At 44.2% G+C, this 12,022-nt stretch overlaps 1 long non-coding RNA gene across 5 annotated transcripts; it reads right to left on the bottom strand.

Moving 5' to 3' along the window:
* Positions 1–550: 550 nt before the first annotated feature.
* Positions 551–4,430, bottom strand: LOC123102550 (uncharacterized). 5 transcript variants are annotated; one of them, XR_006449044.1, is made up of 5 exons: positions 3,320–4,428; positions 3,115–3,216; positions 2,979–3,018; positions 1,309–2,865; positions 551–819 (listed from the first exon to the last, which is right to left on the bottom strand). It is a non-coding gene; the product is annotated as an uncharacterized lncRNA (long non-coding RNA). The 5 variants fall into 5 exon arrangements; XR_006449045.1 differs by lacking the exon at positions 551–819 and having other exon boundaries at positions 1,001–2,865; positions 3,320–3,448; positions 3,988–4,430; XR_006449042.1 differs by lacking the exon at positions 551–819 and having other exon boundaries at positions 1,001–1,439; positions 1,873–2,865; positions 3,320–4,425.
* Between the last annotated feature and the right edge of the window lie 7,592 nt (positions 4,431–12,022).

Raw genomic sequence — 12,022 nt, 5'->3', positions numbered from 1 at the left:
TCAAGAAATAGATCAAGTGTTAATAGTTAACAAGACCACTAGTTTCAAGAAAAACGTCAAGGGAAAGAAAGGAAACCTCAAGAAGAATGGCAAGAAAGTTGCCACTCCCATGAAGAAGCCCAAAGCTAAACCCAAACCTGAAACTATGTGCTACTACTGCAAGGGAAATGGTCATTGGAAGCGGACCTACCCCAAAAACTTGGCGGATAAGAAGAATGACAAAGTGAACAAAGGTATATTTGATATACATGTTATTGATGTGTACTTTACTAGTGTTTCCAAGGTTGATAAGATCATCATCCATACTTCCTTTACTTTCGGGATTAGTGTTGAACCTAAAATAAATGTTATTTGGTGTTTGCGTTGAGCATGAATATGATTGAATCGTGATTATTGCAATACGGTTATTCATTTAAGTCAAAGAATAATTATTATTTTGTTTACATGAATAAAACCTTCTATGGTCATACACTCAATATAAATTGTTTATTGAATCTCGATCATAGAATACACATATTCATAATATTAATGCCAAAAGATGCAAAGTTGATAATGATAGTGCAACATACTTGTGGCACTGCCGTTTTTGTCATATTAGTGTAAAGCACATGAAGAAACTCCATGGAAATGGACTTTAGTAATCACTTAATTATGAATCATCTGATACTTGCGAACCATGCCTCATGGCCAAGATGACTAAAACTTCGTTTTTCAGAACAATGGAGCGAGCTAATGACTTATTGAAAGTAATACATACCGAACTGAATATGAATAGTACACTAGATCATTGATGGCGCACGTTGCTGCACCCGTCTATTTCTACAATGAAATGAAAGGTAGTTGATAAATAAATGACCACATGAAATATATTGAATTTACCTAAACATAACCATGCATTAGTTGTTGCGCCTATCTATTTCTACAATGAAATGATAGGTATTTTGATAATAAATGACCACACAAAATATACTGAATTTACACATAAACATACATTAGTCGGTAATCCAAGAAAATCTCATATATATACTCCGTAAAGGCAAGGTCACATATACATATTGGCTTGGTATAACAACATACAGAACAATATAGATAGTAAATACAACTAATCAGTACAAATAATAGGCAATAAGAAATACTCCTTTTGTTTATAAATATTAGCCCTTTTTAAAGATTCCAATATGGACTACATATGGAGCAAAATGTATGAATCTACGCTCTAAACTATGTCTATATACATTCGTATGTAGTTTACATTAATATTTCTTAAAAAAAACTTATATTTAGGAACGGATGGAGTAGATTGTATACATCATGAGTAAATGGAATCTTCACATGCCTCTACCAAAAGGCCACCATGTTCCGAAACAAAGAAGATTTATGTCTGCCTAATGCAGCTGGCTGTTTCTTGTGGAGGGCATCACATTCATAGGGCAAACAACCTAACAAGAATTAAATTAGTTGCAATATCAAATAATGATATATACTAAATACTACCATACAAGCAGTAGCAGGGATATGCGGTAATCATACTTTTCCTTTTTGTTTGGTGTTTTGTTAAAGATCAATCAGGCTGAAAGCTATATGTAATAAAGTGGCAAACTGACAATTCCATTTTATACATGAAAATGCTTGCCAAAACAAACCAACATGGAAAATGGTGTCACTACACTTGTACGAATTAAGTAAGGTCCAAATTAAAATGTCAACCAATCAGCAACCACCTGTGTCGTTTACAGAAAAGATAACTATCCGGTTAGGACAACATAACTGATATAGCAAAATAACATCATGTATAAAATGGAAGACAAAGAGTTCTACACCAAAAGTGATAACTGAAATAAAAGCGAAGATATGCGTAAGATGTCAGTATACCTAGCGTGTATCCAGTGCGTCGTAGTTGAGCTGCTCAAGCTAGATATCATTACTTAGTTATGCATTAGTACTGAAATAAATTTCAAAGAAGATTCAATCAAATTTTATTGCATCAGCACATATAAATACATAAAAGACGAACTTGAATTCTCTTTGAAAACATAACATTCGTTCAATTGGCAACAACCATGTTTTCTGCAACGCTATTGGAAAAGTTGAACAATAACAATACCCATGATTGACATGCTCGCTTCTTGTGTTGTTGTTTTTCATCTGACACAAAGCTATTGCAAGTTCAAACTATCTCTACCACTGTTGTGAAACCTTATTCAACAACCAAAAAGAATGTCCTAAATTTAAGCCCAGCTAGAGCGATTAGGTTTTTTTATCTCTAGGAAATATATACAAAGGGCTAGACGTTCTAAAGTAAGACAGTTACAGAAATCTGTAGCAAGCATTGCTTTCTGCTTAATCTTTGTGTCATACCTCGGAACTGTTATAAGCAAAATGAGTATTTATGAGGTCCGGGAAAATAAAATGGAACCAGTGTTTATGTTCTTGAGGCCAGCTTATAAGGTTCAATCATATTCGCCCCACGGTTGCCGTGCCATGACATGGTGAAAATAGATACTGATTTTGTACGCTTGTACTCATGAATTAGAAAGCAAAAACAATCGTACCTAATTTATAATCTTCATGTAGTACTACTGCAACTCATAACTGAAAAAGGACCACATGATTTAGATAAAGATAACCTATACGATGTTTAAAAGTAAATTTCCTCCATAAATATTTCCATTACCTCATATCACAATGTTTTGACCTGCAACTGCATCTATCAGTTCAGGAGAAAATTCACAGATTCAATGAAGTATTGTCTGGGGTTGAGTGGAAGACTTGAGAGAAACAAAGCTTGCAAATTTGTAGGAATTGATTGTCTAGTTACCTTGCAGAAGGAGATTTCACATCAACATCAGAGGAGGAGAGGATGTACTGCATAACCAGAAGAGGATTTTCAGCTACAGATAAGCATTGCCGAAGATTTTTTTCTAAGATATTGTGACCGTGCAACGCAACATTCAGAAATGAAATCGGCAGTATTGTACCTTCCACGGAGTTAACCGGTTTCCTATCATGGCCTTCTGCCTACAATCCCAAACACAGACATGTCAACATTCTGCTATTATTACTCCCTCAACATGTACACATTATTTGACAGGTTACAATGTATCCTCCACTTACAGATTTCAATCCAAGATATCATTGCTCTGGACGGCTATGGTGTCCTCGAGCTGCAGTATCTTGGACATGATGGTCATCACGCGCTCCCGAACCTCCAGTGTGCTGCACGAACCTGCCAACAATAAGCACCACCAAAATGCCGACACTGCCATCCCCATGGCAACCAGCAAACGGACACAAGACGGCCGGCAAATAGACGGCGAACCTCACGACGGTGCCCTTGGTGAATCATGGTGCGCCGGCCTCCAAATCCGGCTGGAGCAGGATGGTGTAGCTTCCATTGGCGATCTGCTCTTGAGTTGCCTTGAGGTCTCAGAATGCTGGAGGCGATCTTCTTCCTCCCGTTGGTTATCACAACCAAATCACAAAATAGTAATGAATATGCAAAATAAATAAGAGAAATGCATATATGTTTAGTAAACCTGGTTAGATAATTGATTCTTGAATTTGGATGGGTGCAGTTTCCCCTCAAAGTTAAATGCACAAGATACTTAGCATCAATTCCTATGACAAAACTGAATCGCCTTCCAAGTTCCTTTCTCTTTTATAAATAAACTAAACAAAAACGTCTATTCTTTTTTGTTCTGCTCAATCCAGTAAAAGTCTAAAAGAGAAAGAATTCAATTAAAAACGCATCACCAACATACAATGTGCACTTCGAAAAGCAATTAAACCATACATATAATAAATAAGAGAATTCTGAATTTATTTGGAATTCCTAGGACAAGTAGAAAAAATATGTATACTATGGAACTCACATATTAAATCCAGTGTATCTACCATAATCATAGCCATGTCTTTGGTGATTCTCGCATGGGAAAGGCCTCCATCTCTAGCCTAGGCATATTGCGAATGGGAAAAGGCTGGCTGTACCTGTAGGCAAGGCATGGATGTGCGGAAGCCATCTAGGACGGCAATCACACCGCACATGTGGACGCTTAATCTGGTGGCACCACCGGCGGACGATATGGCTAGATATGATAGACGATGCCACAGGAGGCGACGACCTGCTTGATAGGGAGGAACAGGAAGGAATTAAGGTCGAGGCCGGAGGCCTGGGTCAGTGACACGGCGGGAATCGAGATGGGGCCGCAGGCACCACCCAGTCGCGATGGATGCGGTCTGGATCCATAAGCGCGGCGACAAGCCGCCGGATCCGGCCCCGACTCCTTCACCCGCCGGCGGTCAAGCGCGTGCGGGCGCAAGTCCTGCAGGCGGACAGAAGAGAAGAGGTCGGGGAGAGGAGGAGTTTTTTTTTCTTTTCTTTTTGAGGTGGGGCGACGAGGAGTCGAGGCAGATAGATTGGCATCACGTGTCGAGGCGAAGATATGGGACAAAAAACCAAATATCAGCCCAGTTAACCACAGTGGGCCAAAAAAGCTACGGGAATAGCTGCCCTTTAGGACAGCCAGCCCACCTCACGAAAAAAATCATGTTGACAGAAGATCTAACGGCCAGAAACGTTTAGCACATGAAATCGAACGGCCAGAAATGCCAATGGCCTGAGAAGGCTGGGAGGGTGCTCAGTTTTAATATATCTAAATTTATGCTATCATGGCCAAAAAAGGTTATACACTGATACTCCAATGTAATAATAGAACGTGGATTCTACTTGCCCAGCTCATTTCAAACATATGTACCTGGAAATGGAAACAAAATCTAGAAAAGAAAACTGAATTATTCTGTCAAGTGATTTGTGAGTCTTATCTTTTAATTCCTTCCAGAATAACCCAGGAATCTGAAATTGACATAACCTAGCTATATGGGACAGCCATGTTATGCTGAAATTCTATTGTTAGAGACTCTTTTGTCATCATCTCATGCTGTTCAGGGTACTTGCTGTGCTATGCTATAACATTAGGCCAGATAGTATATGAAATAGCATCTACTAGTATATGAAAAGACCGAAAATGATCTTCTGAGCACGAGCACAGGTGGTCTCGGTATCCCACCCGCCCGCAGTCCTCGTGATCCACAATCCCAAGCGTATAGGCCCAGTTATTATTCCCGTATATGGCGCAATGTGTTGGAAATATTAACACTTTTCCGATTAGACTTATCCACGAGTAAACAGTAAGCATGGCATAAAAGGTATGCATCTCATAGCGATACCTAAGCATACTAGCACGTGCAGAACATAGAATTGAACCTTCTATGAGCAGCACATATGCGGCTAGCATAAGTACGAGTAAACGAGGGATGAACAGATCATACCCTTCGGTTGGCCAGGCCAATGCGGCGGCTGCAGCAGCAGCCTCGGCGTCGCCCGCAGCCTTCTTCTTAGCGGCGGCGGCGGCGGCCATGGTGTCGATGCAGAGGAGGTAGTGGAAGCAGAGGCAAACAGAGTTGGGGACGGATCGGGAGCAGTCGCGTCGAGACGCTCCCCAAAAACCTTATTGCCGTTCTCCCGGGCAGGATCTCGAACGACAGGGTTCCGGAGGCACCTGCTCTCCCGACCAGCCGTGCACGCGGTCGTCGAGATGGGATCGCCAGAGGCAGCACAGAGTGAGGAACAGTAGATGACGGCTAGTTCGCACGAGAGGGAGTGAGTGAACCGAACTAGGTTACTTCACTGGCCAGAGCCTTCTTATATAGTCCGTAAGGAAGAAAGTCATGGGCCTTGCCGAGGCCCACGACCAAGTCGGCCCACTCCCGGTAAGGGAGTCATTGTTCCCGGCAAGGGTCGCACTCCCGGCAAGGGAGTCGACGAATACGCGGGTCCCGGCAAGGGTCGCACCCCCGGCAAGGGAGTCGACGAATCGCGGCAACGCAAGTCAGCCCACCGTCCAACGTCTTGGACAGTGGCCCATATTTTAGCGACTCGTTAATTAATCCCTGATTAATTAATTCATTCCTGAGCGGCAAAAATAAGCTTCGGCTTGGCTCATTCCCGCAACCCGCAACCCGCGGCGCGCGCGCATCGTGACGAGGCGAGGCGTGGCGAGGCGGGCGGCGGCGGAGGAGGAGCGCGCGTGTACCACTCCTCTTCCCAAGCTCCCAATGGCAAGTGGTAGAGCCGCCCTTATAAAGGGGTATCAACTCTCCTCAACTAGCAAGGTGGGACTAAACTTCCCACCACCTGTCATCTCATACATGGGCCTCAAGATTAATCAGGGATTAGTGTCTTATATGGGCCTAAGCCCATCCATAATCCAACAATCCCCCACCAGATCTCGAGGCACGTAAGTTTGTCAACTATTCCAAACAATGTTTGATATACCAGAATTTTCAATGGAGACTGTTAAGTTGAACTTCCACCTAGAGCAATAGGATTAGACTTCTTCACAACTAAACAATGGACTATGCCTTGAATTATTAGTTTTGCGTGCAGAAGTTTCGCCTATTGTCAGCTGATACATGGCTGCCGAAGGCTAAACCCCACGGGTGGAGCTTATTAGTCAAACTCCGTACCTTCTCATGAGCTTAATAGAGATTACCCAATCTCATAGACTGTGACCAGTAGTCGGGCTCACATAGGTGTGTTCCTCCAAAGAATGCTCTGTAGGTTAGCATCTTGCTTACACAAGCTTTGGAACACATTAAGACAAAAGTCAGCCTGCCTTACAGAATTGAGAATATTGTGCATCTCCAACGGAGTGGGTTAATTAAGGATACTCTCCTCAGTTGACCGCTGGATTGTTTTCCCAGGTCCTAATTCACGGGATCTCCGATCACATAGGTTGGGTTACTCCCATGGCAACTTACGTGGGTCTCATACCCATCTCCCTCGATGCATTTTCTATCACAATCCGTGATAGCCCTTTCGTAAAAGGGTCTGTCAGATTCTTAGCCGTCTGGATGTAATCCAACGCTATTACTCCGGAGTTTCTTGATTTTCTGACATATTTCAATCTTCTTATTATGTGCTTTGTGGATTTCATGTTGTCCTTTGAACTCTTAGCCTTGGCAATCACTGTTTGATTGTCACGGTTCATAAGGACAACCAGCACTGGTTTATCAACCACCGACAAATCCATCAAAAGCTCTCGAAGCCATTCTGCTTTGACGCATGATGTGTCTAATGCTGTGAGTTCTGCTTCCATAGTCGATCTGGTTAAGATCGTCTGCTTGCAAGACTTCCAAGAAACAGCACCACCACCAAGTGTGAAGACATGTCCACTTGTGGCTTTCATCTCATCAGCATCAGATATCCAATTCGAATCACTATACCCCTCAAGTACCGTCAGGTACCCAGAATAGTGAATTCCATAGTTCGCAGTACCTTGCAAATAACGCATCACTCGCTCAACAGCATGCCAATGCACATCTCCCGGATTGGAAACAAACCGGCTCAGTTTGCACACAGCAAATGAGATGCCAGGACGAGTAGCACATGCTAGGTACATCAGTGAAACAACGACTTGAGAATATCTCAATTGATCTACAGTCGTGCCTTCGAACTTTCGAATCCGCACGCTAGGATCATATGGTGTTGCAGAAGGTTTGCAGTCCGAATATCCAAAATGGCTCAAAATCTTCTCGACATAGTGGGATTGCAAAAGTGTAATTCCACCCTCAGAATTTCTTAGTAGCTTGATGTTCGGGATAACATCAGCCACACCCAGGTCCTTCATCTCAAAGTTGTGAGATAGAAAGGACTTGACCTCCTCAATTACCTTGAGGTGGGTCCCAAATATCAGTATGTCATCGACATACAGACACAGTATAACTCCTTCGCCCCCATCATAGCGATAGTATACACATTTTTCAGCTTCGTTCACAACAAAGCCAGCAAATGTCAGAGTAGTGTTGAACTTCTCATGCCATTGCTTAGGCGCTTGTTTCAGGCCATACAAAGATTACACTAGCTTACACACCTTTCCTTCCTGACCATTTACTACAAAGCCATCCGGTTGTTGCATGTAAATTTCCTCGTCTAGCTCTCCGTTAAGGAAAGCCGTCTTAACGTCCATCTGATGAACGAGAAGACCATGCGAGGCAGCCAAAGCGAGTAACACTCGAATGGTTGTCAGTCTAGCCACAGGTGAATAAGTGTCAAAGAAATCATCTTCTTCTTTCTGGGTATAACCCTTGGCCACAAGCCTAGCCTTGTACTTCTCAATAGTACCATCGGGCCTAAGCTTCCTTTTGAACACCCACTTACATCCTAATGGTCGATAACCATAAGGACGATCAGTGATCTCCCATGTCCCGTTAGCCAAGATGGAATCCATCTCACTACGGACCGCATCCTTCCAGTAGTCAGCATCTGGAGATGCATAAGCTTCTGAAATGGAGCTGGGAGTATCATCATCCATGAGGTACACGAGGAAATCATCACCAAAGGACTTTGCAGTCCTCTATCTCTTGCTCCTAACAAGAGCTTCCTCGTCATCCTCCGTGGAACTCTTATCACTTTTATGTTCATAATATTCCATCGGAATAGCAGGTTCAGGAGTCTCATCAGATTCCAGTCTAGAATTGCTTTGCATATCTCTCATGGGAAAAATATCCTCAAAGAATGTAGCATCCCTAGACTCTATAATTGTACCGACCTTCTGGTCTACCTCAGATTTCACCACTAGAAATCTATAGCCAACGCTATGCTTAGCATAGCCAAGAAAAACACAGTCCACGGTCTTTGGTCCCAACTTGCGCCTTTTGATTATCGGCACATTGACTTTCGCCAAACAGCCCCAAGTGCGCAAGAGAGTGTAGTTCTTTTCTTTTCCCATTTCTCATAGGGAGTAGTCTCATTATCCTTTGTGGGAACTTTATTCAGGACATGACAAGATGTCAATACAGCCTCCCCCCACCATGCCTTGGATAAACCCGATGTATCTAACATGGCGTTAACCAAATCAGTTAGAGTACGGTTTTTCCGTTCGGCAACCCCGTTTGACTGGGGTGAGTAGGGAGGCGTCCTCTCATGAATAATACCATGTTCTGCACAGAATAAATCGAACTCATTAGAAAAGTACTCTCCACCACGATCAGACCGGACTCGTTTTATTTTCTTCTCAAGTTGGTTCTCAACTTCAGCCTTATAGACTTTAAAGTAGTGTAGAGCCCCATCCTTAGTATTTAACAAATACACATAGCAGAATCTAGCGGAATCATCAATCAGAGTCATGAAGTATTTCTTTCCATCTTTAGTCAACACACCATTCGTCTCACAGAGATCTGAATGTATGAGCTCTAGAGGTGCTAGGTGTCTCTCCTTCGCAGGCTTGTGAGGCTTACGAGGTTGCTTAGCTTGCACACACGCATGACACTTAGAGCCTTTGGCTAAAGTGAAACTCGGGATTAAATCCATCTTAGCTAGCCGCGTCATACAACTGAAATTTATGTGACAAAGACATGAATGCCAAACCTCAGATTCGTTCACATTAGAATGAATTTGGTTCATGACTTTATTACAGAAATCCTCCAGGGAAAGGCAGAACAAACCACCACAATCATATCCTTTTCCAACAAGTAGTCCATACCGAGATACGACTACTTTGTTAGACTCAGATACTAACTTAAACCCTTCTTTACATAGAAGGGAGCCAATAACGAGATTCTTCTTTATGGCGGGGACATGATGCACGTTCTTTAGTTGCACGATCTTTCCTGAAGTAAACTTCAGATCTACCGTGCCAACACCATGAACAGAAGCATGCGAGCCATTCCCCATCAGGATGGAACAATCTCATGCGACCTGGTAGGAAGAAAACAAAGACACATCAGCACACACATGAATATTGGCCCCAGTGTCAATCCACCAATCGATGGACTGACAAACTGAAAGTATGGTAAACAGATTACCATACCCACATGCCGCATCATTGTTGCTCAGAGTGAAATTCACAGACTTGGAGTCCTGTGCTGGCTTCTTGTACTTGTTCGGGCACTTGTTTGCCCAATGTTCATCTGAACCACAAGTAAAGTAGCCATCTCTCTTTTTGTCTTTCTTCTTACCCTTCTTCTTAAAGGTAGTATTCTGCTGGACAAAGTTCTTTCCCTTGAACTTGTGGAAGTTCTTCTACACCACATTGGCGCTAGAAGAACCCTCTGCCCCTTTCACGTGTGAGTCCTTTGCTCTCGAGTTCTGCTCAACACTGAGATGACCAATGACATCCTCAACAGAGAATTCACGTCTCATGTGCTTGAGAGAAGTAGCAAAGTTCCTCCAACTAGGAGGGAGTTTTGCAATAATGAAACCCGCGACAAACTTGTCCGGTAACTCACACTTCAGGAGCTCCAACTCCTTAGCAATGCACTGTATCTCATGAGCCTGGTCTAATACAGAACGGTTATCAACCATCCTGTAATCATGCAACTGCTCCATGGCATATAGCTCACTGCCAGCATCAGTTGCGCCGAATTTGACTTCGAGCGCATCCCACAAGTTTTTGGCAACGCCCATATGAATATAGGCGTCAACCAACTTGTCTCCAATCACACTCAGAACTTCTCCCAGAAAGATTGTGGTTACCTCCCTAAATGCCTTCTCCTGTTCAGGAGCAATCGTTTCTGTGAGGGACACACCACCAACCCAGAACACGTTCATCGCTATGAGCCACAAGGTGGTTCTAGTCTGCCAACGCTTAAAATGCGTCCCGGTAAACTTTTCCGGTTTTAGAGTAGCAGCAAAGCCTTGAATCGAAAAGTGCCTAAAATAAGGTTTTTGGATTGTTGGAAATATTAGCACTTTTCCGATTAGACTTATCCACGAGTAAATAGTAAGCATGGCATAAAAGGTATGCATCTCATAGCGATACCTAAGCATACTAGCATGTGCAGAACATAGAATCGAACCTTCTATGAGCAGCACATATGCGGCTAGCATAAGTATGAGTAAACAAGGGATGAGCCGATCATACCCTCCGGTTGGCCAGGCCAACGCGGCGGCTGCAGCAGCAGCCTCGATGTCATCCGTAGCCTTCTTCTTAGCGGCGGCGTCGTCGGCCATGCTGTCGATGCAGAGGAGGTAGTGGAAGCAGAGGCGAACAGAGTTGGGGACGGATCGGGAGCAGTCGCGTCGAGACGCTCCCCAAAAACCTTATTGCAGTTCTCCCAGGCAGGATCTCAAACGACAGGGTTCCGGAGGCACCTTCTCTCCCGACCAGCCATGCACGCGGTCGTCGGGATGGGATCGCCGGAGGCAGCACAGAGTGAGGAACAGTAGATGCCGGCTAGGTCGCATGAGAGGGAGTGAGTGAACCGAACTAGGTTACTTCACTGGCCAGAGCCTTCTTATATAGTCCGTAAGGAAGAAAGTCGTGGGCCTTGCCGAGGCCCACGACCGAGTTGGCCCACTCCCGGCAAGGGAGTCGTTGTTCCCAGCAAGGGTCGCACTCCCGGCAAGGGAGTCGATGAATACGCGGGTCCCAGCAAGGGTCGCACCCCCGGGAAGGGAGTCGATGAATCCCGACAACGCAAGTCATCCCACCGTCCAACGTCTTGGACAGTGGCCCACATTTTAGCGACTCATTAATTAATCCCTGATTAATTAATTCATTCATGAGCGGCAAAAATAAGCTTCGGCTCGGCTCATTCCCGCAACCCGCAACCCGCGGCGCGCGCGCGTCGTGACGAGGCGAGGCATGGCGAGGTGGGCGGCGGAGGAGGAGGAACGTGCGTGTACCACTCCTCTTCCCAAGCTCCCAATGGAAAGTGGTAGAGAAGTCCTTATAAAGGGGTCTCAACTCTCCTCAACTAGCAAGGTGGGACTAAACTTCCCACCACCTGCCATCTCATACATGGGCCTCAAGATTAATCAGGGATTAGTGTCTTATACGGGCCTAAGCCCATCCATAATCCAACACAATGAAAAGTTACGAGGGCCCACGTCTGCCATCACGGCCTTGCCACGACGTGAGTCAACTGGGGTCTCGCTCAGACGTGCAGGAGCGGACTAGGCCGTTATTGTAACGCCCCATATGTAACCTGCCATATTTGTATTCCAACTCTTGCCATTTCC

The sequence above is a fragment of the Triticum aestivum genome, chromosome 5A (assembly GCF_018294505.1).
Source record: "Triticum aestivum cultivar Chinese Spring chromosome 5A, IWGSC CS RefSeq v2.1, whole genome shotgun sequence".
Classification (NCBI taxonomy): Eukaryota; Viridiplantae; Streptophyta; class Magnoliopsida; order Poales; family Poaceae; genus Triticum; species Triticum aestivum.
Note: the sequence above shows the minus strand (reverse complement) of the source record. Positions and strands in the feature narration are given on the sequence as shown.